We start from the raw sequence: 26,804 nt of genomic DNA on the forward strand, positions 1-26,804 counted from the left end.
TATGCTGTACTGATGGCTTCCATGAAGCTTCGACACTATTTCTAGTCCTACCACATCATAGTACCTTCGTCTTAGCCTCTAAAGGACATTATAAAAACAGAGAAGCTACAGTAAGGGTTGGCAAATGGTCCGTGGAGTTGAACGAGTTCACCATTGACTTTGTTCATAGGTCCTCGATTCAATCTCAAGCATTAGCAGACTTCATTGGTGATTGGACTCCTGGGGCTCAGGAAGAAGTGCACCGAATAAATACCGAAGTCTGGACAATATTCTGTGATGGATCATGGGGAACCTTCGGCGCAGGTGCAACCGCTATTCTAATTTCACCATCAAAAGTCAAAACCTGCTATGCAACCAGATTGGAATTCAATTGGACAAATAACATTGCAGAATACGAGGCTATCCTTTTGGGGCTTTGAAAGCTTAGGGCAATGGGGATAAGAAGGCGGTTCTTAAATCTGATTCACAAGTCATCATAGGACAGGTTGACAAAAGCAGCAAAGCAAGAGACCCGAAGCTCGAAAAGTATCTTGACACAGTCTGAAGGATGAAGGCCTCCTTCGAAGGATTTTCAGTAAAAAAACATACCAAGAGGAGACAACGAACAGGGGCTCCCACTCCCCTCAGAAGTATTCTTTGAAACTCTCAAAGCACCTTCGGTCGAACTCATGGAGCGAGCGGTTCTTACAATTTCACCTGTGCATAGCGAGGATTGGAGAACATAAATTGTTTCTTTCCTACAAGGCAATTATCCTTCTGATGACGAAGTTTACATAAAAAGGATGCATGCCAGGACAAGACCATATGTGATCATAGAAGGGGAATTGTTCAAACATGGAGTTTGTTCCCCATTATTAAAATGCCTATCTAAAGCCGACGGTCAAGAGCTGATGAAGGAGATCATTCAGGAATATGCGGGGCCCACATCGGATCCAAGCCACTCCTTGGAAAATTCTTTAGACAAGGATTCTACTGGCCCAAGACAGCTTCGGACGTAGCGGATCTGGTACAAAAATGTGAAAACTGTCAGAAGTGTGCTAGAGATCAGAAGCAACCTTCATCTTTAACATAATTGATTCAGCCCACTTGGCCACTGCAAAGGTGGGCTTAGACTTACTGGGCCCACTTCCACCAGCACAAGGGAATCTGAGATATGTCGTGGTAGCAGTGGAATATTTTTCAAAATGTATCAAAGCTAAACCTCTATCCACGATAAATTCAACCACAGTTCAAAAGTTCTTCTGGTAGAACATCATTTGCCATTTCGTTGTGCCAAAGGCTCTCACAGTTGACAATGGAGCACAATTTGATGACGAAACATTTAAAACTTTTTGTGATCAAATTGGCACGAAGATAAACTTTGCATCCATGAGACATCCAGAATCCAATGGCTTGGTAGAGCGGGCTAATAGAGTCATCATCACAGGAATAATAAAAACAATTTTTAATCTACCAAGGGAAAGTGGCTAGACGAATTGGTGAAAGTAGTGTGGAATCATAACACTGTTGTCTCAAGGTCAACAGGGTTCACTCCATTTAAGATTTTGTTTGGAGATGAAGCAATAGCACCGGAAGAAGCAAGAACAAGATCGATAAGGACTCTAGCTTCGGTAGAGAACGAAGACACTTGCAAAATATCAAGAGACACTATAGAAGGGATCAGACTTCAAGTAATAGATCACATCAATAAATACCAAGCTAAAACGGTCAAGTGGCGAGACAGAAAAGTAAGATTAAAGAATATTAAGCCAAGACATTTGGTGCTTCGCAGAATAGCCAAACCAGACACAGTGGGGAAGCTACAACTGAAGTGGAAGGGTCCCTTCTTGGTAGTATCTTCGTCAAGAACCGGATCATACAGGTTAAAAGACATGGACGACAATGACATTGCAATATCCTGGAATGTAGACTGGCTATGGAGATACTATGTGTAACAACCATGTAATTTTATTTCTTTTCCATATGGCACCCTTTTCCTTTCAAGAGGGGAGAAAGGTTTTTAATGGGGCCATATGTTGTAATTTTTATTTTTTTTCTTATGCAACCATGTACAATACAAGGGCCAGTTTCCCCCTGTTGGGGGCCTTCATCTTCTGAAGGTCCTAAAAAACATGACTAACATGTTTTCCAGTATAATATACTGTCACATGAAGCTTCTGCTTTAAGATGAAGGTGTGCATGGTATGAAAAAGCATGATCTGGAAGAAGGATGAACCAACTCCGAAGCTGTGGCTGGAGAAGCTTCGGCTTAGCACAAGGACGGTGGTGGAGGATGAAACTGACCTAAAAGGGAAAAGACTGCTTAGTCCTCGACAGATTGCCTTTTGGCTAACAGTAAATGTCAGGGGCATGAATGTAATTTTGCTCGGGCTGCGTCCTGTGCCTATAAATAGATGAACAGTAACACCGTGCTGTTCACGCTGACTTGTAATCACTCACGTGTCACTCCCATTTCTTCATCTTTTGTCAAGCCGAAGCATTTTGAGAACAAGTGACCAACATTGGCGCCGACCTCCGGTGAACTCATTCGACCACCTTCGGCAAGCTTTGGCCTTCGTCATGCCGCCGAAGAAGACAACAGGGTCAGGGGCTGCACTGCAGCCACTGGACGTTAATCAGGAAATGCTACGCGAAGCTAGGATCCATAAGAGGAAGGCTACCAGCCCAACACCTCAGGAGGAAGAGTTGGATCAAGAAATCAGGGACCTCGAAGCTATCCATCAGTAGGTTCAAAAGAAGAAGGAAAAAATGCTTCGTCTCGCCGATCTTCAGAGGAAAATTGACGAGGCCACTGAGGAAATGCGCAACCTCACCCAGGATGATCAAGACCGAAGGCCTCAACACAAAGAGCTTCGTCAAGGCAATTCATACAACGATGATGAATGGTATGATGATTTTCATCATGGCAATTTTGCTTTTGATGATGCTTCTCCTCTGGCAGCAGAGTTGCAGGCTACCCCATGGCCCCCATCATACAAGCCACCTCAGCTTCCTATGTATGATGGGCACTCAGACCCAAAGTAGTTCCTAATGAGCTACGAGGCAACCATATCTTCATATGGGGGCAATACTACAGTCATGACAAAATCCTTCGTCATGGCAGTCAAAAGTGTCGCACAAACTTGGTACTCTTCTCTCCGTCTAGGGACAATCACATCATGGCAGAAGCTCAAGGATATGCTAATCACTAGCTTCTAAGGCTTTCTGATGAAGCCAGTCACTGCTCAAGCTTTGTTTCAGTGCACACAAGACCATGAGGAGTACCTTGAGGCGTATGTTCGAAGGTTCCTGCGTCTAAGAGCACAAGCGCCTATAATGCCCAATGAAATAGTGATTGAGGCCATGATCAAGGGGCTTTGGCTAGGACCTACGGCTCAATATTTTGCCTAGAAGCCCCACAAACCTTGGAGAAGCTTCTCCAAAATATGGATGAGTATATCGAGGCCGACAATGATTTCCACCAAAGAAGGGAACATACAAGTTTTCTGAGATGACCAGGGGCTTCGGAGGAAGAATTCACCCCAGGCACGTCAGGTCAATCCACAATTCCAACCCGAGTGATGACAGAGGAAGTCAACCTCAAAGGCAGCAACACAGCTCCCAGTCTTCAGGGCCACAACAAAGCTCCTTCAGGCCACCAGCCTCAAGAGGCAGAGGCTTCGAAGGAAGGTACGAAGACTATTCTGCTTGTTCTGTGGCAAAGATAAAGGCCACACCACAAGAACATGCCAAGTCATGATTAAGAAACAAAAAGAGATTGCCAAAGCTGAGGCACGACAGAATCAGCCGAAGCAGGTCCTACATACTTCTTCATGCTATTCTCCCTACACCCCAGAGTACATAGGTAATCAACAGCCTACAACCTCTGTCGCTTCGGCAAGCCTCTCTCAAGCTTCCTGGGCCCAGCTCCCACCACCACCACTGCTACCACCTACTCTGACCCGAAGCCAGCAGCTAGAAGGGCATCAGCACACTCAACAGCAACGGGATTTTCGGGAAGAGTCCGAAGCGCGCACAGTCAATAGTACTGTGCTCGAATCCAAGCACATCTACTAAAGAATATCCTACCCTTTGTGTATCTTTATCTTTTCTGTCATTTTATTTTTCTTATATGAAAAAGCAAGTCTTGAAGAACTGAATTCTGATTTCATGTAATAATAGTGCTTGTATTATTAAGTGAAATACTTCCTCTTGACAAACTTCCGAAGCTACAAAAAGCCGTTCCTAAGGGAGCGCAGAGTACGTTCCGAAGCTCAAAAGCCATTCCTAAGGGAGTGCACAGTAAGTTCCAAAGCTCTAAAGTCATTCCTAAGGGGATGCAGAGCTTAAATACCACCGAAATAAAAGGTGAAGAAGCTCCAAAGTCGTTCCTAAGGGGATGCAGAGCTTAAATACCACCGAAATAGAAGGTGAAGAAGCTCCAAAGTCGTTCCTAAGGGGATGTAGAGCTTAAATACCACCAAAATAGAAGGTGAAGAAGCTCCAAAGTCATTCCTAAGGGGATGTAGAGCTTAAATACCACCGAAATATAAGGTGAAGAAGCTCCAAAGTCATTCCTAAGGGGATGCAGAGCTTAAAGACTCCAAAGATGTCCCTAAGGGGATGCAGAGTCTTGAGTGTTTCAGTGTGGGCGTGTGTGTGTGTTCGGCATAAACATCATGTTGCATCATATCATTGCACCATTCCGCATAACATTACATCATACATCATATCGCATCAACAACAAAGATTGGGTACCAAGCAGGTCTTCGGCAATAATTTGTTGAATGAAATGTGCTGAGGCACGAAGCAAACCTTCGGCAAATACAATTTTATCAGGAAAATCTGTTAACAGTATCACACAACAGATTTGCTGTAAAAGGGGCTTCTTTCTTTACGAAGCATGAAAAGAAGGGAAGGTGTTTTTTCGCCGAAGGCTCAAAAACGGTATGTGCGTAAATTTCATGCATTGCAAAGAAATATATTACATTAATTTACATGTCTATTAATTGTCTCATACACAAATGTTACATTGTATCATTACAACAAAAAGCCTAACCTTCTTTAAGAATTTTCTCGGCGGCCTCATTCAGAAGTCTATCGATGACTTCATCGACGATGGAATTGGCAACACTCATCACATCTAGCGCCTCTTTCATAACGGGATCGGCCTGGGGGTCGTATGGCTCGGGTAGCGGAGAGAGTTCAGTTGTAGTAAACAAACTGTTAGTCCAAACCCAGAAAATAAACACCGAAGCTAAAATTCAATAAAAATACCTATACGCCTTACGCGCTCGGCAGCTTCTTCTCGAGCATCATGGGTTTCTTTTTCATTTTTCTTTATGATTTTTTGGCCAATTCTCGGCCACCATTCACCCAAACATCGGAATAAAACTTTCCGCCCACCAAAGTAGCTTCGGCCAAGGGGTCCTTCGTGTTGTCTGTGGAGAAGGCGGCTTCGGTCTGGGTTGCAGGTTTAACATGGTCACAACCAGCCTTCTCCAGAATTACTGCAACCCCTCGAGCGCCGGCGAAAACACAAATATCACCGCGATCACTAAGGATCTCCTTAAAGGCTTCGGCTTCTTCACCTATCCAATCAATGACCCCCTCGGGATCACCTCGAACGAACTTTTCTTTGGAAGAATACGCACCCACCTTGGCAAAGCTGGTTTTCAATTTTCTTACGTAATCCAAGGATTTCTCAAAGCATCTCTCCTTGGATTCATGAAGCTCCTCAACATTCTTTTCCAGCCTAACATTAGACCATTCACTTATCTCTTGCTTTACTTTTGCAAGTTCAAAATTTTCATTAGCTTCGACAAGTTTCTTCTGAAGATACTCAACTTCGGTTTTATGGGCTTTAGACTGAGCATTGAATTTTGCCTCGTCTTTCTTCACTCTGTCCACTAAGGAAAGCAGAATTTTGTCTTTTTCTACAGCTTCGTTCCTCAATCTGATAACCTCCGACCGAAGGTTGCTAAGCGCTATCTGACAACTTTCATCTTCAGCATTTTTCTGCGTCCTCAAAGTGTTGCTAAGAATTAAGCCCTGCAAAAAGAAGGGAGATAAAGGATCAGCACGAGAAGAAAAGACAATCTATTTAAAAGTCCATAACTTCTGTACCTTTAGACTATTGTACGCAAGGCTGTCTGCAAGGTCATCCTTCGACATGGCAGAGAGGCCAACTTCAAGCTTCGGAAATCCCATATTTTTTGCCATCTCCCTGTAAATGGATATTTCCTTGTTGTCTGGGAGACAGTATAGGAAATCATCTTCGTCGGTGCCATTGTACACTAGGGCCCCCTTCAGGTATTTCAGTTCCCGGGCGTAGTGTTTGGCTTCCACAATTTCTTCTTCAGACAACCTTTTACCCGAAGCATGTCGTATAATAAAGTCAAGATCTTCGGAGGGTGCTTTGGGGGTAGAAGATTTAACTTTTTCGGGCACGTTTTTTTCTTCAGAACCAAACCAACGTCCGAAGGTCCTTCGGTTCTTTCCTCAGTTCCAGTAGGCTCCGCCTCAGGGGGCACTGAGGGTCCAACTTCGGGTTCGGTGTGAGCTGTAGCAGCCTCGACAACCTTCTCCATAGGGGTAGGAGTTAATGCCCTTGTCATCTCCATGACAGCGTCCGTCACGCTTGCCATCCTCCTCCTCTTGGGAGTTATTGCAGGAGATTTTACCACCTTCGACAATTCTGGCTCCGGTGGTCTTGCCGTTTCCTCTCGGTCTAGCTTCTCGGCTGCCTTTCCTTTAGCTTCGGCAGTATGTTTCGGCACTTCAGCCGATCCAGTTGCAGAAACCTTTGGCACTACGGCCGATTCTTTGGCGCTTCGGCCGATAGGAGCAGCTTGTTCAGCCTCGACAGTGGAAGATGTCCCTTCACCAAGCTTCGGCATTGTGGCCGTTTCAATGTATCTTGGTCGGTGGGTCAAGACCTTGATCTTTTTGCCTTTCGGCACAACTGAGATGGACGAGGCGACAAATTTCCTTTTCTTTCCCTGCTTTCGCGAGGGGTAAGTGTAGTCTGGGTACACGAAGTCGATAACGTAAAAAACTCTGTTCAACCATTCCTTGCCTTGCCCTCCGAAGGCTAAGGTCATGGCATCATCTTCGGCTCTCATGTATGCTCCAAGTTACTCATCACTAGTCGCCTCAATACATATCAGCCAGTCGTCATTTGGTTCGTCAAACTGGTCTCTATACCTGAAGGTGTATTTTAAGTAAACCAAACCACCTTGACTGGACCCGACAGCAGTCTCCTTCGACATCTCTCAGTCATTCACAAGTAGCCATACCCTGTAGGTTATGTGCTCCTGAACTAGGTCTCTTGTGCCAATGAAGGCACAAACATTGTTGAAAGCCTTCTAGCATGCTTCAGTATCATTCCCAAGCGCAGTAGCCGGCCTTCTAAGGCCAAAGAGAGACCAGATGGGGCGTTGGATGATCCCCTTTATGTCTTCCCTTTCAATCAGATTATTCTTAACATAAAACCATTCCTCCATCCAGGCCCTGGGCCACCTATTTCAAAATGTTGGAACTGGGTAACTTACATCAGAACGAGGAACAAAGCCATAACAACCGAAATTGTTGTGATATTGCTCTTTACCAGTGGCCTTCGTCTTATACAGTAGTTCGTGCATGTTACAGAAGCACTTTGCGCTTGGTTCTAGCCCTTGGCTTCTCACGACCCAAACAAAAATACCCATTCTAATTATAGCTTCGGGAGTAATTTGATGAAGAAAGATCTCAAATGTCTTTAAAACTTCAACCAAAAATTTGCTCAATGGGAACCGAAGACCTGCCTTCATAAAGCTTCTGTAAACAACAACTTCATCTTCCTCGGGTGCAGGGGCGGCGCTGCCCCCCCCCCCAACTCTCATAATAGACATGTCACAAAAATACCTTCCCTTCATGGCATCAATCTGACTCTGTTTGATGGACGACTTTCAGAAGATGGTATGACTTGGCCTCCAGGGCCGATCTTCGGCATCTTCATTCCCGCTTTCCAAATCAAAGTTATCACTATCATCAGAATCCTTAGACAACCCAGCTAATATTTAATTTGTAATCTTTTCTATGTTTGTTTTCTCCATAGCTTCGTAAAACCCAGCTAGAGCAGGGTCCACAATCTTCTTCTCTTCAGATATCTAACGAGCACTTGTGCAATGACGAAGCTCACAAATCAAGCGAGATTCGACAGCAAGAAATTTCAAGCTTGAAATAATAGCACAAGCAATTGAAAGGCGCAACAAATGCTATCGCTGCAGGTTCTTATTTATATGCCTAGTGCATTGCAACTTGGTGGGCCCCATTTGTCATTGACTTTCGCTATTCTAGCGAAGGGAAGGTGTTTTTTCGGACCTTCGGCTAAAGGCCTTCGTTCACGTCACAGTCGGAATTTGTTAGACGCAAAAACAAATTAATACTGTGAGGGCTACTGTTGGGGGCCTTCATCTTCTAAAGGTCCTCAAAAACATGACTAACATGTTTTCCAGTATAATATACTGTCACAGGAAGCTTCAGCTTTAAGATGAAGGTGTGCATGGTATGAAAAGAGTGATCTGGAAGAAGGATGAACCAACTCCAAAGCTGTGGCTGGATGAGGTTTGGCTTAGCACAAGGACGATGGTGGAGGATGAAACCGACCTAAAAGGGAAAAGACTGTTTAGTCCTCGACAGATTGCCTTTTGGCTAACAGTAAATGTCAGGGGCATGAATGTAATTTTGCTTGGGCTGCGTCCTATGCCTATAAATAGATGAACAGTAACATCGTACTGTTCATGCTGACTTGTAATCACTCACGCGTCACTCCCATTTGTTCATCTTTTGTCAAGCCGAAGCATTTTGAGAACAAGTGACCAACACCCCCATATGTAAAATGTAAAAATCTGAGATTACACCATTGAGTGTAAGAATATGAAAAAGCTCCAAAGTCGTTCCTACAGGGATGTGGAGCTAAACTACCACCTAAGTAAAAGGTGAAGTAGCTCTAAAGTCGTTCCTAAGGGGATGCAGAGCTAAAATGCCACCTAAATCAAAGGTGAGGAAGCTCTAAAGTCGTTACTAAGGGGTGCAGAGCTTAATTCCAAAGTCATTCCTAAGGGGATGTAGAGCTAAAATAAAACTCGGCCGGGGAGGGAAAGATCGCCCTCCTGGTATTCCATATAAGAAGAGACCGAAACAATGGTCCCGGTCGAGAAAATCCCCGAACACTGGCCCCCGATCACTAACGGGCTGGCGTCAACTGTCCACTCTGCAATGGCCCAACTGGAGGGTGCCGCACAGGACATCGCAACCCGAGAGCGGATGGGGCACAACGAGCACCTAAGTAAGAGGTCAAGAGACTCTAAAGTCGTTCCTAAGGGGATACAGAGTCTAGGTGTGTATTTGTGTGGGTTTTTTTTATCTTTGACATACGCTTGCATACTTCATCATATCATCTTTTACATTTATACGAACATACATTAGACATCTATAGCTGCATCGCATCCTGACATATTGCACAAGACACTAACAGAAAAAGAAAGGAGGATTTTTGCCTTCAGCACGGAAATGTTTCGTTATGAACGAAGGGGCCCTTTTTGACTTTGGTCCGAAGGTGCTTTGATGTGAACAAAGATGCTTCGAGCTGAACGAATATGCTTCGATATGAACGAAAAGAAGGGAAGGTCTTTTTCGCCTTCGACTCAAAATAAACAAGGTGGTTTCGTCCACAGCAAAGCAAACGACAGTAGACAAAGGTAAGATTGCAAAGGTAATAGTATTTTACAAGTCAATCCTTCATTTTTTCCATTACATTAATTTATCTACCTAAATACATGTTTTGTACAAAAGTTACAAGCATTTTTCTAAGACTACATCAAAATTCCTAAGCTTCACTTCTTCACTCTTTGCCGACATCAGCCTAAAAAAATTATTATATAAAGTGTTTTAGCAGTTTGAAACAGAGAAAAACAGAGGTTGAAAGCTAAGGACGTTATTTCATTCTTCGACAAGAAGAGCTCAAGCTTCGTTTCTGTCCAGTTCTCGGTCGCCCTTCACCTATATCTGGGTAATAAATCTATTCCCCATGCTTCGAGCTTCACTTGGAATATTTTCAATGTCAGTTGGAGAGATAGCGAAGGTGACTTGTTAACATCTCTCAAATGCTTACACCCAGCTTTTGCAAATATGTTAGTTGTTCCCCGGGCGGCCACTAGGGCATAAAAATCTCCGTGCCCCTCCATCACTTCGTCAAATTCATTAATTTCTTTTTCCACAAACTCGAGCGCCTTCGTAATACCATCGACAGAATATTTCTCTTCTCCTGACATTGCTTCGACTGAACAAAAAATCTCGCGCAGGCGAAGGGAGCATCGAGCCGCGAAGCCAGAGCAGGTGTCCCAAAGCATTTTAAGGGCTTCAGATAATTTAGAGTTTTTCTCTTCTTCAGCTTTGACTTTATCTTTTAAACCTTTAACTTCATGCTCATAACGGATTCCAACCACCTTTAAATTTGATTGTGCTTCTTCAAGTTATTCGTTTTGATCAGAAATTCGAGCAGCTTGATCCTTAATCCGAAGATGAGCTTCGTCTAGGTCTGCTTTGGCAGTCTTAGTCTTTGAATCTTTTTCTGCTAGAAGATTTTCAAGTTATTTCAATCTCTCTTCCAAGTTACTGATAACAAGCTCATTTTTCCTATTTCATTTTCCTGTTGAAGCTTTAAAGCCTTACTCAACATTAGGCTCTGTTAAAAAGCCGAAGTTAGCCCGAAACTCTCAAAATTTAAAAATTATCAAGTCGAAAAGGCAATTCGATGCTGAGATCTCATTTTTCCTATTTCATTTTTCCTATAATTGCTGAGATCTCATTCGAGCTTCGGGAATTCGATGCTCGTTGATAAAGTATTGACAATTTTTGCTCCGGCACGGTCAGGGATGCACCCTAGAATCTCTTCGTCGATGCCACCAAAGAGCACGGATCCAGGCTTGTAGCCGCCAGCAATAGGAAATTCTTTTAACTCAGATATATCTTCTTCGGAGAAATTCTGGCCACCCAAGTGTCGTAGGTCCAACTCTTTATCCTCTGAAGAATTCTCTTCCAATTCTTTCATTTTAAGGGCAAAACCCTATCAGTGGTCACTTCGGCCATTTCCCTCTCAGAAACCACATCAGTTATAATTTGGGCAATCTCCGTCATTGTGGTTCCAAGAGGGCCTCCGCTATTTTCAGCTTCAGGGACTGCTTCATCAGCTTCAGCATTAACAGGGGTAACAGTTTTATCTACCGAAACCGAGGGCGGGGTCTTGTGGATAGCCTTCATCACAGCCATCATGCCTCGTTTCTTCTGACCCCCCTCATTTCCCCTAGTTGTCGAAGCACAGTCTTCTTCTCCCCCTCCGCTCTTTTTCAACCCCCTTCTTCTTTGACCGCAATAAGCTAGTCAGATACTGTAACACCTCATCCAATCCCGGACCCGCGGTACTTACTCCTGGCAGCTCTCTAGGATCATATATTGTCCCCACACACCAACACGGGTCTTTTGTGCGCACTTTGTCCTCACTCATGCCCGAGAAAACTTCCCGGTCAGTCACCCATACCAAATTGCTCCAAGCCAAGCACGCTTAACTTGGAGGTTCATTCGAGATAGGCTTTTGAAAAAGAAGATGCACCTTGTATGTATGGATACTCTATTAATTCTATTAAGCCTTGGGCCCGGATATCACCATCCCAGGGGCCAGAATATCACAGATCTGACCCTAGGGGACTTAGCATAGCAAACAGGAAGGGTTCAGTCATTATTTTCAATATTTCTATAACACCGGCAGAGGAGGACGAAGAGGTGCCAGCAGTTTTTTCGGGTATATCTTGTACCTTCGCCTCAGCAGGGGCCAAGATAGAGGACTTTCGTTTTTTGGGAGCCGAATCCTTCGGCTCCGCTGAAATGTTTTGTTTTTTAGTAGCCCTCTGATCTTCTACAATGGACCGCATGGATCACCTTTTCAAAATACTTACAACCCTCTTTTTCTTTACTCCTCTAGCTCCTTCGTCAAGCCTTTTGTAGTCTGAGTATTCGAAGTTAAGGGCATCTATCACTCGGTTCAGTCTTCGTTTTTTCTGGGTGCCAAAGGCAGCCGTCATCAATTGATATTCCTTCTTTGTATAATTCCCAAGGATATCATTGCACATTGTCTCTATCATTTCCAACCATTCGACACAAGGGCTGTGGAAAGAATCCTGAAACTTAAACTGGTATGGCAACCGAACGAGCACAATTTTTCCCTACTTTTTTCTTCGGCATCCCCCATCCACCAGATGTTGGAAAGGTTTTGTTGGCTAGGTATTCTTGCACCAAATCTCGAGTACTAATGTGCTCCGCCATGACTCTGAATTCCACTTCGGCTAACTGGCAGGGGGAGCCGAGTTGCATGTTGCATAATGGTCGTGTCATGCCGAAGCTCAGTCTCAGGAGACTCATCACCATAGTCATAAGCTTCTCCCTTTTCTTCTCATCAGCATTCATATAAAACCATTCACTTGTCCAGCCAGTCTATAACACTCAAAGTTCTACCTTGGAATTTATAACATCAATAATTAAAAATGTCCCAAAATGAATATATTGCCTAAATAAATGATTAAAATAAAAGATACTTGAAAATTAAATTATACTTGGTTTATGTGTTAGACTCTTCTTTGGGAATAAATAATTAGAAATATTCTCTTGATAGGGTGATATAAAACTATCCTTTAGTATAAATTATGTAATAATAGTTGTGTCTTTAAAACATATGATTTAGATATATAATAACAAGAAGATTTTTCATGTGTGTTAAAACAAGTGGGCTATTCCTTTCATTAACTATGTAGTTTAAAATATTAATGAATAAATAAATACAGCAAAAATAAATAAAATATTTCTTCAAAACATGTTGAAACCCTGGTTTGATGCATTTTCGAAATTAGAGGTTTAAATTTGAATCAAATTCGGATTTTAAAATATAATGGAAAGGAAAACATAAAAAGGAGAAAAAAGAAAAAGGAGAAAGACTTCAGTAGGCCGAAAACCATCTCCTCGGCCCATTTTCACTTCATCCCGCGCTGGCCGCCATCCAGTCGTCGTTGGTGGGTGGGCCCATCATGGCAGCCCTAGCATCGCATGATCGCGATGGATCTCAGAGTCCTAGGCGTAGCTGACTCGTGGGGCTGACTTGTCAGGATCGTCTCCCCCACGGAGTCCGCTCGCGCGGCGAATATGGGAAAGCCCTGTTCAGCTCGCGCGCGTGGCATGACCTCCTCTGCCGTGCGGGCCATCCGTGCTTAGGGATTGCTAGGCGGACCCTATGTCGCCGCATCTTTATCTCTTCCTGTTGCGACGATCGGCGCCGGATTCGTGTGCGTCAAATTCGTCGTGTGTCGTTATGGCCAGCTGGAGCCCTAACCACTTTCACCGGGGCCATAAAAGGGTGGTCCCGAGTTCCTCCTCACCCAGGCTGTTCCATCTGTTAGAAAGTTAGGCATTTTTAGTTTTAATTTAATCCAGAAAAACAGTGTGATATATGTGATGACATGTATGTGCATGTGTGTATAACTACTCGCATAAGCAGTAAACAGCAATGAAACATGCACAAATATGAAGAACAGAGTGTACCCAGCGGAGGGACCGATGCTCAAGGCATCAGTGGCTCCATTCACATGAGACATCTCGTGTGTTTGTTCGATGTAGCCGTACGAAGTTGGTGCAGGAAGATGTACGCTGTGCAGTCCCTCGAACGGTCGCCGGGAAGAAGAACAGCAGCACGCGTCAACTCGGGAAGGCGACGAACTGGACAAACAGATCACGCGAGCAGTCGCGAAGACGCTCCCCAAAAATCTGATCGCCCGCACACCCGTGCAAGTGTATCTCTGCGGTCGGTGATTTCGGAGGCCTGCTCTCCCACTCTCTCTGTGCTCGCAGAAGAGGGGACGTGAATGTGTTGTTTGCAATTCGCGTGAGAGAATTCGCGTTACTGGAAGAGCCCTCCCTCTCCATTCTTATAGGCGGTCAGAAGGAGGGAGAAGAACAACGGACAGAAACGGTCGCGCATTAGAACTGGAAACTGACGACAGTAACTGACGTCCGTTACTAGCCATAAGACAGGAAACGGACGGTTATCATGACGGTCATCGCTCCAGGCAAAATGCGCAACCGTTTGAAAGGAATATTCGGACCAAGGTCCGATCTACCACGAGCCACGGCCACAGCCCGGCCGGCTGCGGCGGCGGCGCGCGCGCGCGCGTGTGGCAGTCCTTCATCCTTTTCTCAACTTCTCAATAGATGCACCAATGGTCCACCTATTTAAGTTGATTGATTTGTCCTTTGAGCTTCCAATATGGTACTAAATAATTAGTACACCATAGCATTAAAGTGGGCCATTAGCATTGACTATTATTGAATATTAATTTGGGCCAAGCCCACATTAATCCAACAATCCCCACCAAATGCTAAGTCACACAAAAAAGCTCTCATCATCTCAAACGTTTGATATACTAGTGTTTCGATGGAGACTGTTAAGTTGAACATCCACCTAGAACTTAGACTACACTTGACCACAACTGCACAATGGACTAGGCCTTGAATTGGCAGTTTTGCGTGGAATGAGTTTCATCTAAACTCTTTACCAGTACTAGATTGCTGAACGCATCCCCTCTGGTTGGAGCATATAAGTCAAACTCCATAGCCTTTCATGGGTATCTAGAAACCACCCAGATCTCATAAACTGTGACTAGCAGTTAACCCATATAGGTATGTTCCTCTAAAGATGTTCTGTAGGACAACATCTTTGCTTCACAAAGCCACTTGGAACATATTAAGGTGTAAACACCAACCTACCTTACAGTAAGGAAAGATATGCATCTGAAATGAGCCTTATTAAGGGTCTTTCCTCTCAGTCTACCACTAGCTTGTTTCACCATTCTAATTCACGGGATCTCCGATCACATAGAACAGGTTACCACTATGATAAACTTTAGGTGGGTCTCATGCCCATCTCACTTGATGCACTATCTATCACACTACGTGATAGCCCCTTAGTAAATTGATCTGCCAGATTTTTAGACGTATGGACATAATCCAACGCTATTACTCCGGAGTTTCTCAATTTCCTGACAGATTTCAAACGCCTCTTTATGTGCCTTGTCGACTTCATATTATCCTTAGAACTGTTTATCTTAATTATCACAGTCTGATTATCACAGTTCATGGAAATAGCCGGCACATGTTTTTCAACCACCGGTAAATCCATAAGGAGTTCACGAAGCCACTCAGCCTCAACTGAAGCGGTATCTAATGCTATGAGTTCTGCTTCCATAGTCGACCTCGTTAAGATGGTCTGCTTGCAAGACTTCCATGAAACAGCACCACCTCCAAGTGAAAACACATATCCACTTGTGGCATATATCTCATCAGCATCAGATATCCAGTTTGCATCACAATAACCCTCCAGAACTGTTGGGTACCCGGTATAATGGATGCCTAAACTCATAGTACCCTTTAGATAGCGCAAAACTCTCTCAAGAGCACGCCAGTGATCATCTCCCGGATTTGAAACAAATCGACTAAGTTTGCTCACAGCAAATGAGATGTCAGGCCTCGTAGCGCTAGCTAAATACATGAGTGAACCAATTATTTGGGAATATCTCAATTGATCCCTAGCTATCCTTCGATTTTTCTTTAATAGCTTACTAAGATCATAAGGCGTTGGAGCAGGTTCACATTCGCTAAAACCAAAGCGACTCAAAACCTTTTCCACATAATGGGATTGCACAAGTGTGATCCCACCAATGCCTTCTCTCAGTAGCTTAATGTTAAGAATAACATCAGCTTCTCCCAAATCTTTCATTTCAAAATTATTAGACAGAAAGTCTTTTGTCTCTTTAATCACATCAAGGCTCGTCCCCAAGATTAGAATGTCATCAACATATAGGCATAAAATTACTCCCTCGCCCCCACCATACCGATAGTATACACACTTGTCTGCTTCGTTCACAACAAAACCAGCAGATGTCAAAGTTCTATCGAACTTTTCATGCCATTGCTTAGGTGCTTGTTTTAGGCCATATAAAGATTTCAATAATTTACACACCATGCCTTCTTGACCGTTTGCTACAAACCCAGCTGGCTGCTCCATGTAAATTTCCTCATCTAGCTCTCCATTTAGGAATGCTGTCTTAACATCCATTTGATGGACGAGTAGACCATGAGAGGCAGCCAAAGAAAGTAGCACACGAATTGTGGTCAATCGAGCCACAGGTGAATAAGTATCAAAGAAATCCTCACCTTCCTTCTGTGAATAGCCTTTAATTACAAGCCTCGCCTTGTACCTTTCAATAGTACCATCAGGCCTAAGTTTTTTCTTGAACACCCATTTACTTCCAATGGGCTTACACCCATAAGGACGCTCAACTACCTCCCAAGTTGCATTAGACATAATAGAATCCATCTCACTCCTTATTGCTTCCTTCCAAAAGTCAGCATCAGGAGAGGAATATGCCTCTTCAATGGTACTTGGTGTGTCATCCACAAGATATACAATGTAATCATCACCAAAGGACTTTGCAATCCTTGGTCTCTTACTCTTTCGAGTTGATACATTGTCATTTTCCACATGATTATGTATATGGGATTCCTCAGTGTGTTCTACCGGAATAAAATGCTCATGGGGTATCGTTGGTTCATCATTAGACGTATCATGTGTAGCTTTCATGGGAAATTCGTCCTCAAAAAACGTAGCATCTCTGGACTCCATAATTGTACCAACCAACATGTCCGGTACTCCAGAGTTTATAATTAAAAACCTATATCCAATGCTGTGGAAAGCATACCCAAGGAAAACACAATCAACAGTTTTCGGTCCTAATTTGCGCTTCTTGTTAATTGGCACATTCACTTTAGCCAAACAACCCCAGGTGCGCAAATAGGAGATATTTAATTTCTTCTTTTCCCATTCCTCGAATGGTGTGATTTCTTTGTTCTTTGTGGGAACTTTATTCAGGACATGACACGCCGTCAAGATCGCCTCACCCCACCATTCCTTAGATAGCCCTGAAGTCTCTAACATGGCGTTAACCAAATCAGTTAGAGTATGGTTCTTTCTTTCAGCAACCCCATTGGATTGTGGTGAGTATGGCGGTGTCCTCTCATGAATAATACCATGTTCCACACAAAAATCAGAAAAATCACCCGAAAAATATTCTCCACCACGATCAGACCTTAACCGTTTAATTTTCCTCTCGAGTTGATTTTCAACTTCAGCTTTGTAGGTCTTAAAATAATGCAAAGCTTCATCTTTTGATTTTAAGAGATACACATAACAAAATCTAGTAGAGTCATCGATAAAAGTAATAAAATATCGCTTGCCTCCTTTAGTCAATATTCCGTTCATCTCACATAAATCGGAATGTATTAAGTCTAGTGGTGCCAAATTCCTCGCCTCCGCAGCCTTGTGAGGCTTGCGAGGTTGCTTAGATTGCACGCACACCTGGCACTTAGAACCTTTGACTAAATCAAATTTCGGGATTAAATTTAAATCTGCTAACCGCGAGACACAACCAAAATCGATATGACAAAGTCGTGAATGCCAAATATACGACTCATTCGAAACAACATTGTTCACAGACTTATTACACGCATCATGCAAAGATAAGCGGAACAAGCCTCCGCTGTCATAGCCTTTTCCAACAAACGTTCCATACTTAGACAATATACATTTATTAGACTCAAAGACAATTTTGTAGCCATCTCGACACAATTGAGAGCCACTAACTAGATTCTTTTTGATGGAGGGGACATGCTGCACGTTCTTCAATAGCACCGTCTTTCCCGAAGTAAACTTCAGAATGACTGTACCAACACCAAGAACACGCGCATGTGATCCGTTCCCCATCAGCAAGGCTCCAGTCCCTTTGCACTGATAAGAAGAAAATAAAGAAATATCAGCACACACATGAATATTAGCACCGGTATCAGCCCACCACTCAGGGGATTGACACACTGAAAGAACAGTAGGTAAAAGATTACCATACCCCGATGTTCCTTCTGCAGTCTCGCTAACAACCATGTTTACTGTTTTCTTCTCTTGAGCTGGTTTTTTCTCTTGCTTAAATTTGCGGTCTGGACAAGCGCTTGCCCAATGATCAGTACTCCCGCAAACAAAGCAACCAGCTCCTTTGTTCTTCTTTTTGAACGAGGCTACCTGCTTGGGCTTCGTGGCATTCTGTTGCTTGTTCTTCTTTTTATTATTATGTGATGCATTGGAGTTCTTCTTTTGTACCATATTGGCACTAGAAGTCTCAACTCCTTTTCCACGAGTGTCTTTTGCTCTCGCCCTCTCCTCAACATCAAGAGAACCAATAAGCTCAGCCACGCTAAACTCTTGTCTCTTATGTTTTAGAGTGGTAGCAAAGTCCGTCCAAGAAGGTGGCAGTTTAGCGATAATACCGCCGGCCACGAACTTGTCAGGCAAGACACATGGGAATTGTTCGAGTTCTTTAGCCAGTGCCTGTATTTCATGAGCCTGTTCAACTACAGGACGGTTTTCCACCATCTTATAGTCAAATAACTGCTCCATGATGTACAGCTCGCTACCAGCATCAGAAACACCAAACTTCTCATCTAATGCATCCCATAACTCTTTTGCAGATGTGCACGTTAGATAAGAATCAACATACTTGTTGGCAAGAGCGCCAATCACGGCGTCTCGAAACAGGTTATCGGCAACGTCGAACATTCTCTCCTCTTCAGGAGTGAACTGTTCGGGTTTCCCCTGTGCGGCGTGATAGCAGTTCATTGCGGTCAACCACAGTATCATCATACTACGCCATCTCTTGTAAAACGTCCCATCAAAAGGTTCACTTGGTTTTAACGCAGCAGCAAAACCACTAACAGAAAAATGCCTAATATCAGATTTTTGGATTGTTAGAAAGTTAGGCATTTTTAGTTTTAATTTAATCCAGAAAAACAGTGCGATATATGTGATGACATGTATGTGCATGTGTGTATAACTACTCGCATAAGCAGTAAACAGCAATGAAACATGCACAAATACGAAGAACAGAGTGTACCCAGCGGAGGGACCGATGCTCAAGGCATCAGTGGCTCCATTCACACGAGACATCTCGTGTGTTTGTTCGATGTAGCCGTACGAAGTTGGTGCAGGAAGATGTACGCTGTGCAGTCCCTCGAACGGTCGCCGGGAAGAAGAACAGCAGCACGCGTCAACTCGGGAAGGCGACGAACTGGACAAACAGATCACGCGAGCAGTCGCGAAGACGCTCCCCAAAAATCTGATCGCCCGCACACCCGTGCAAGTGTATCTCTGCGGTCGGTGATTTCGGAGGCCTGCTCTCCCACTCTCTCTGTGCTCGCAGAAGAGGGGACGGGAATGTGTTGTTTGCAATTCGCGTGAGAGAATTCGCGTTACTGGAAGAGCCCTCCCTCTCCATTCTTATAGGCGGTCAGAAGGAGGGAGAAGAACAACGGACAGAAACGGTCGCGCATTAGAACTGGAAACTGACGACGGTAACTGACGTCCGTTACTAGCCATAAGACAGGAAACGGACGGTTTTCATGACGGTCATCGCTCCAGGCAAAATGCGCAACCGTTTGAAAGGAATATTCGGACCAAGGTCACGAGCCACGGCCATGGCCCGTCCCGGCCGGCGGCGGCGGCGCGCGCGCGCGCGTGTGGCAGTCCTTCATCCTTTTCTCAACTTCTCAATAGATGCACCAATGGTCCACCTATTTAAGTTGATTGATTTGTCCTTTGAGCTTCCAATATGGTACTAAATAATTAGTACACCATAGCATTAAAGTGGGCCATTAGCATTGACTATTATTGAATATTAATTTGGGCCAAGCCCACATTAATCCAACACCATCTAGTCCGCCTGCCATCCAGTGTTCTCCGACGAGATCACCGGAAAGCTGTGGGGGGAATCTAGGGGGAAGCTGTGCCGCCGCCGCGTCTGCTCGCACACATTGGTGTTGGGGGCTCGAGTGTGAGTCCGACACCTTCGCCGATGCCCCTTTGAGCCTACCCATACCACACCCGGGTAGATTAAGTGCCAAGGCTGGCCTAATTGCTCATCAGAGCAGGGTGTTCTCCACGGATCCCCCCGTTGCTGTGGCCAGCTTGCTCTAACGATGACCAACTCCGGTATGTGACCTCTACGTGTTTGTTAGACGCTGCTTTAAGCCTGGGGCGATTTGGTTGGGGGATTGGCGCGCTGGGTCGCCAGATCATTGCGCACCGGTGAACTGCGCCTCCGCTGTGGTGCCCTGCGCCGCCGGTCTAGGCGCTGGGGGTAGGAGATGGGTCATGGACCATTTGATGCTTTACCAACGGATGGATCAGAATCCTGGTGTTTGGATCCGGCTAATTAGATCTGTAGCGTTGATCTTCGATCGTGCGGCATCGGGGGACCGAAGTCCTGACCGTCGATCTGGTGATGTGGGTTCAGGGTGGCTAGTGAATACTCTGCCAGTTTCGATCTAATCAAAGCCACTAGATTGAAATCCGCCGACCGAGAGTTATCTGTACCGCTTCAGTCGTCACTCTTGCATAAGACCCCCTAGATTTTTAGAAAACAAACCCGCAGTCCACTGCAATAGAAGAACTATCGCCAATAGGTCCTGGACTTTATGTTTTAAACCCTGAGCTTAGTTAAAATAATATCCCCAGTCCATGCAGCGAATAAAGGGAGTAAATTAATTTTGAAAAAAGATTTCTAATATAAAAATAAATCCAGAAACTTGTTTAATTCATATTTAATCCATTTTAACTCCAAATTGAACCAATCCAGTTGTAATAAATTTATATTAATATTGTTTATGATATGGTAACCCTATTTTGTTATGAAACATAGGTAGAAATTATGCACTTAATTTCTTTTGTATCCAACACTTAAATCTTCAGTAAATCATAACTTTTTAACCGTAACTCCGATTTTAGTGGTTCTCGAACCTAGGATCTCGTCACGACGCGTAGAATATTATTATGCAGTTTGTGCTTATGTTTGGTGTGATGTTAATTTTGCCTATACCCTATTTGTTTGTATTACTACGAATAGCAGTGAGGTCATGAGAATCTGAAGATCATCCTGGTACCTGGAATCTCGAGTCTCAGGCAAGTTGTGCCCTTGATCACTCCTTTTTACCTAATAATGTTCACTATTAACTAGGTGAGTGCCCGTGCGTTGCAACGGAGACATATAATACCTTAATAACTTATGTATAAATATGTGTTATACTAAGAAAAGATTTCGTAATAATACAAGTACTTCGCTGTCCCTCGGCTGGGAATGCAAAAACAAAAGGTCTTCTCAGAGGAACGAAGTTTTAGCAGTAGCAATTCCAAAGACCAAACTGTTATAAAACACTGGTAGTACACTATCCAAACACAACAGTATGAATCTCTGCGCTGCAGGATTGCCTTCGTGTGCTCGAGGGGACTCGCCCTGATCAACTCACAATCACCATTGGCACCATGGTGTCGCCCGCGCCCCTGACAGTCGTGGTGGAGACGCTGAGGACGGGGAGGTTGCGGTTGCCATTCCCTCACATCGCGCCAGGGGATCTGGGGTGGAGGCTGGCGTGGCGGCGGTGGAGACGCCAGATCCACGGTCGGGAAGGGCGAGGCATGGCGAGGAGGTGGCGGCGCAGCGAGGGGGAGAGGAGGAGGAGGTGGCGTAGGGGCACAGACGCGCGGAGAGGAGGAGGAGGTGGCGTAGGGGCACAGACGCGCGGTGCGAGATCAGGGGCGCGGAGGCGGGGGCAACGCCAGGGCGGGGGCACGACGGGTTGCGGACGGCAGAACCGTGCACCACTCTAATGCGCCCATCTAGTACAGTAGTACTCTATTGTGATGAGAATGCTAATTTATCAGCCATCACTCTCCTGGTGGCAGCTGGCTGCAAATGTTGTGGGTTTTTGGTTGGGGGAGAATACACCTTCAGCGAACTTGATCAGGGCACATCAAGTTGCATTGAACTTGATAGATGGGCGCAATCCAGAGTAGCCTTAGCAGATGGGGAGCCACCGTCGGTGCAATGCAGCATTAGCAGATGGGGGAGTCACCGTCGGCGGCCACCATTCGACTACGACTGGTTTCCGTTGGCTCATCACCATACACACACATACACTGATATGTTAAGAATAGTGGCGACAGCTCAAAGGTAAGCGTCTCAAGTGCCCATCAGATTGGTAAGTGAAGAGAATGTCATACCATTATAGAATTTTAACTCAATAATGTATCTGTATCTTTGCCGATACCCTCTTTTGCTGCTATATACTACAAAAGATCTAAGATACATAGGATCGTGGGAATGTACAGTACAAGTGTTGCATTTTTTTACTGTAGAGATTGCTGAAGACCCCGCACAAATAGGCCTTCTTATGCTCTCATTTGGGTGGCTGTAGAAGAGATTATAGGTTTTATAGGCTCATCATCATCCATCACCATTGCTCCAGCCCCCATACTTCTCTTAGGAGCGTGTATCTTGTATTCTCCATGGAAACTCCTCTCCGAGCACTGAAGTGTGCGAAACCGTTCGACGAAGAAGGTGGGGTGCTCCTGTCGATTAGGGATGCGAGGGGAGAATCCAGGTCGTCAAGGTCGTCGTCACTGGTGTACCCTCTCCTCTGCACCATTGAGGCTTTCCTGTCCAGCTTCGCGCCACCTCCTATGTCTGCTGCTCTCTCTGCCGCGCACCTCCTATGTCTGCTGCTCTCTCTGTCGCGTCCAACGTTGAAGGTGTGCGGTACACTATAGGGGCAGCGGTGCACGGAAACACACTGGTCGCGTCTTTGTTGGCGTGACGCTCCATCAAGCTCTGCATAACATATGTATATCAGTGCATTTGAGTGACATTGTCAGCAAGATGTAGTGTGCAAGGCTGGAGTAGAGAACGAGTGGAACAAACCTCGGAATTCAGCTCTTCTAAGACCGTGCTTAGAACCGGATCAGGGCAAAACTCATCTGTGGTGAAGTTGCACAGGATCCTAGTCACTAACTGAAGGCCAATTGAGGGACAAACCTAAGAAAGACATCAGAATGTTTAACCGCGATGGAAATTGATGGTTACGTAACAAGAGGAAGCAGTGTAGTAGTTTATCGACTGCTATGCACAAACACTGACCTCTTTCCTGATAGATTTTTCAAGGAGCATGTCCTTTGGGAGCATCAGGAGATCACTTAGCTCATTGAGAAGTTGAAACGATTTCGTTTCAGCTGCGGCTCTTCTTTCGTCTTCAACCTCTCCTATGTCCTCAGAATCATCATGATCTATACCAAGCTTATCTGTCAGCCATCTGGACCAGTTTCCAATCTGCAGTCATTTTATTTCATATAAATTCGTTGTTTGGCGTGAGGTGTAATAGCAAGACCCAACTGTATTTGTATCTAATTTTGTTCCTTAGCAAGCTACATCCTAACAAACAGCTACATAACAATTACAAAAAAAGGAACAGGTCGTAATGCATAAAAAACGAGTAAATTAGGCACGTACAGAGTTCTTCAGCTGCGCGCCTGACCCAAAGCTTAGATCACCAGCTGGAATTGGTAGGACTTTTGGGTTAACAATTGGGTCAGATATAGGGTCTGTTGGTATCTCACTTGCTGATTCACGAAGGATGGCATTGAACATGGCAACATCCAAACGGGCTACACACTGCTCCATCACCTAATAATGAACACGCAAAGTTCAGAAATATACTTGGAGTAACAAAAAGAACTGCTTATTATTTGAAACTAAGGATGTTAAAAAAATACCTGTTTTGCTAATACCGGTAAACAGCCACACTCATGTCCGCCAGCACTGAGGGGGCACATTCTGTTGAATGTGTCGTGAAACGCAGCCTTCCACAGGTTAACAGAAAAGGTTCCCTGCTGCTGATCACCCAAAGCAGGACCTAGCACTCTACCAGACTTTGGAGTTGGTGATCCTTCTGCCCGTTTTTGCATGTGAGGAGTTAGTGCCTGGAAGAGAAACATCCATAAGAAAACTGACAACATGAAGAATCAGAACATATTCAGACAACAAGTAGCCATAAGACGGCAAGACAGATCATGTGCCGGAGACTCCCAAAGTCTGAGAAAGGGATCAAATTGAGGCAAGCCTCCCCCGCAAATGTGAAGAGGCCGCTTTGAAACACATGACCTTGTGACTCAATGAGACAGCTCTCACCACTACATCAGGTCTGCCCTTCTAAGTAGGCCATAAGAGACATTGACTTTCTTTAAAAAAAAGAAAAACACCAGGCTAGGATAGGGTGTTCCCAGCTTCATTGAAGTGTCAGTCAGAATGTATTGTCTAAGACAGACATTTACCTGCCACCATAGTCTCAACAATGCGAGAAAATATCCAAGACTCAATCTTCTCTAATGTAGCCAAAAGTGTACTTGTTTCCTGATAACCAGATAACCAGACATCCTACGAACCTTCTATTGGCTGAGAACAATAGCAATTTGCAAGAAATTTTCAGTTGAGCAGAAGATTCAATCCAAAGGCCAGGTTGCTACAACCTGGTTTGGCTTGAGTGCTCAGTTCACAACTATCTTCGGCTAGCACATACATGTCAAGGTGGAGCATGATGGGAGCGTAGAAGGATAGCAGAGGACAGGAGCAGATCATACTTTGAGCTAAACATCGAGGTGGTCGCTGTTTTGTAGCAACCCCACGCTCGGAGTCGACGACGTCGGGGTCAGCGGCGTGCTCCAACCAATCTTTTCCATCATGACAGACTGGTAAAATGGAATGTTGGATGATCCAAACAATTTTAACTAAACTAACAAGGACCAAGAATGGTGATGCATCGAAAAAAGGTAAGAAATAAATCACCCTGGAGGCTAGGCATAATGTAACACCACGTGATGCATCGAAAGAAGAAACCAAATGCTTCTGTTAGTCATGAACAAGAATTAAGTTTAGCGTTAAAAAATAAGAAGTCAAAATCTCACCACGTCAGGAATATCAAGTCCACGGGCAGCCACATTAGTGCACAATAAGATGACCTTTCCTGCCTTGCAAAAGCTAAAGAATGTAGTAGTTCGCTTCTGTTGCTTCTATTTTCCATGGATATCAGAACACTCTATCCCAAGAAAATTCAGAAGTTCAGCGTGGAACTTTACTGAATTACATGATCTTCTTATTCCGCTTCTTTCTTAGGAAAGCATACAGAACCAAGAACCTTTTATCGCTAGAAATGACACAATAACCCTGCTGCAGGCCTTCAATAGTAGCCTGACAAAGCACCATAGTTATTTTTTTCTACAGAAGACTCTTGGAAGGACAGTTGAATAACCAGGTAAACCAATTCCTTACCTTTGACTTATCATCATCAACTCCAACATAAACAGGCTTTTTTTACTTTCTTCATTTTTCTCAAATGACAGTTTAGCAAAAAATTTCAACCTGTGGGGCATCACCGCATAAGAGCAAATTATATAAGAAAAGTTGACTACAAGCAGCATAAAAGATCTACTAACCTCCGGAGTCTGTGTAGCAGAAAAAAGAACAGTCTGCCTATTCTGCATATCATCCATGATGATCCAACAAAAATATAAAACATTATGTCAATGTGAAGTTTAAATCTGCAATATGCATATGAAATGGGAAGTTGGAGAGGGGATCAATCAGCCATGGTGTGTTGGCATTCATAAACATTAATAATATTTTCCATTTCCCTATGGTGAAATAACAGATGGCACATGAGATCAAGCCAGCAAGCTAAGGCCTACTGATATATGGACTGCCCAGCCCAGTACGTTCAATCTTCTGGGCTTAGTGCCAGAGGCTGATCAAGGGCAAAAAATGTCTTGAGCCCATCCCATCCATACAGTATGTTTAGAACACATTTTCCATCAGAAAAATAGAATATTAAATTTTGAGGACAGCCACAAGAGCGGTACCAAAAGCTTCAAGCTACCTAAACAATTATCAGCTCAGCTGATATCCTCAAAAAAATTGTCACATGTCACTCCCATTGGAGACGAGTAATGTATAAAGAAATAAAGAAATAACAACTTTTGTGAATATGTATAAAGAAATAACAAAACTTTTGTGAATATGTATAAAGAAATAACAAAACAAGGAATGTGAAACACACTTTATCTTACCTTATTCTTGAGATTCACCGAAACTAAATGGTTGTCAATCCCATTGGAGACGAGTTCATATCCTTTTGCAGTCAGGCTGTAATAACAATGTACTCATCAATAAGTGATTCAAATTGTCAAGCACAATTGATAATGACACAAAACTAAACATTTGTGTTTCTTCCGACTGAAGTTAATAAAAATGTCTGCTGAGTTATTTTATTCTTTTGGCTGAATATAGTACTGACAAGAATGGAAGTACATGAAAGTATCATAGGTATAATTGATGAGAAAATGAAAAATGGGTTCGACACACCTTTGCATTTTGCTGCATATCTTCACAGGTGAGGAGAGGATGGAGCAATGTGTAGCACGGCGCATCGGTGAGACGGTGACGAGCATGAGGACATGAACCACCCGCGATCATCGTGCGCCTGCAAAGCGATGTTGTATCCCCTCCTCGATCGTCTTTGGCCACCATGGTCAATTTAGATGACAAATAAGAAAAGAAACTAAAAGTGGTATGCCTTACCACTTATTCACAAACTCATTTCAAATAGGATGTTCTGCTATCTGTTGAGGAGCATGATTTTCTTTTGGTTGATAGAAGCTTGGCGAGGTCGATCTCCCAGTCCTCCCTCGGTCCCTGGTTGTACGACCCCTTGTGCTTCTCCATGTCTTGGCTAGCTGTTTCTCCAATTGGATGTCTAGGCTC

General features: G+C 44.1%; 1 pseudogene across 1 annotated transcript; it reads right to left on the reverse strand.

Annotated features, from left to right (window-relative positions):
- Positions 1 to 22,202: 22,202 nt before the first annotated feature.
- LOC109944308 (uncharacterized) lies at positions 22,203 to 23,670 on the reverse strand (annotated as a pseudogene). Its single transcript, XR_004549335.2, has 4 exons — positions 23,502 to 23,670; positions 23,133 to 23,321; positions 22,917 to 23,030; positions 22,203 to 22,826 (listed from the first exon to the last, which is right to left on the reverse strand). The product of XR_004549335.2 is annotated as an uncharacterized protein (transcript).
- Between the last annotated feature and the right edge of the window lie 3,134 nt (positions 23,671 to 26,804).

Source organism: Zea mays, chromosome 2 (assembly GCF_902167145.1).
Source record: "Zea mays cultivar B73 chromosome 2, Zm-B73-REFERENCE-NAM-5.0, whole genome shotgun sequence".
Classification (NCBI taxonomy): domain Eukaryota; kingdom Viridiplantae; phylum Streptophyta; class Magnoliopsida; order Poales; family Poaceae; genus Zea; species Zea mays.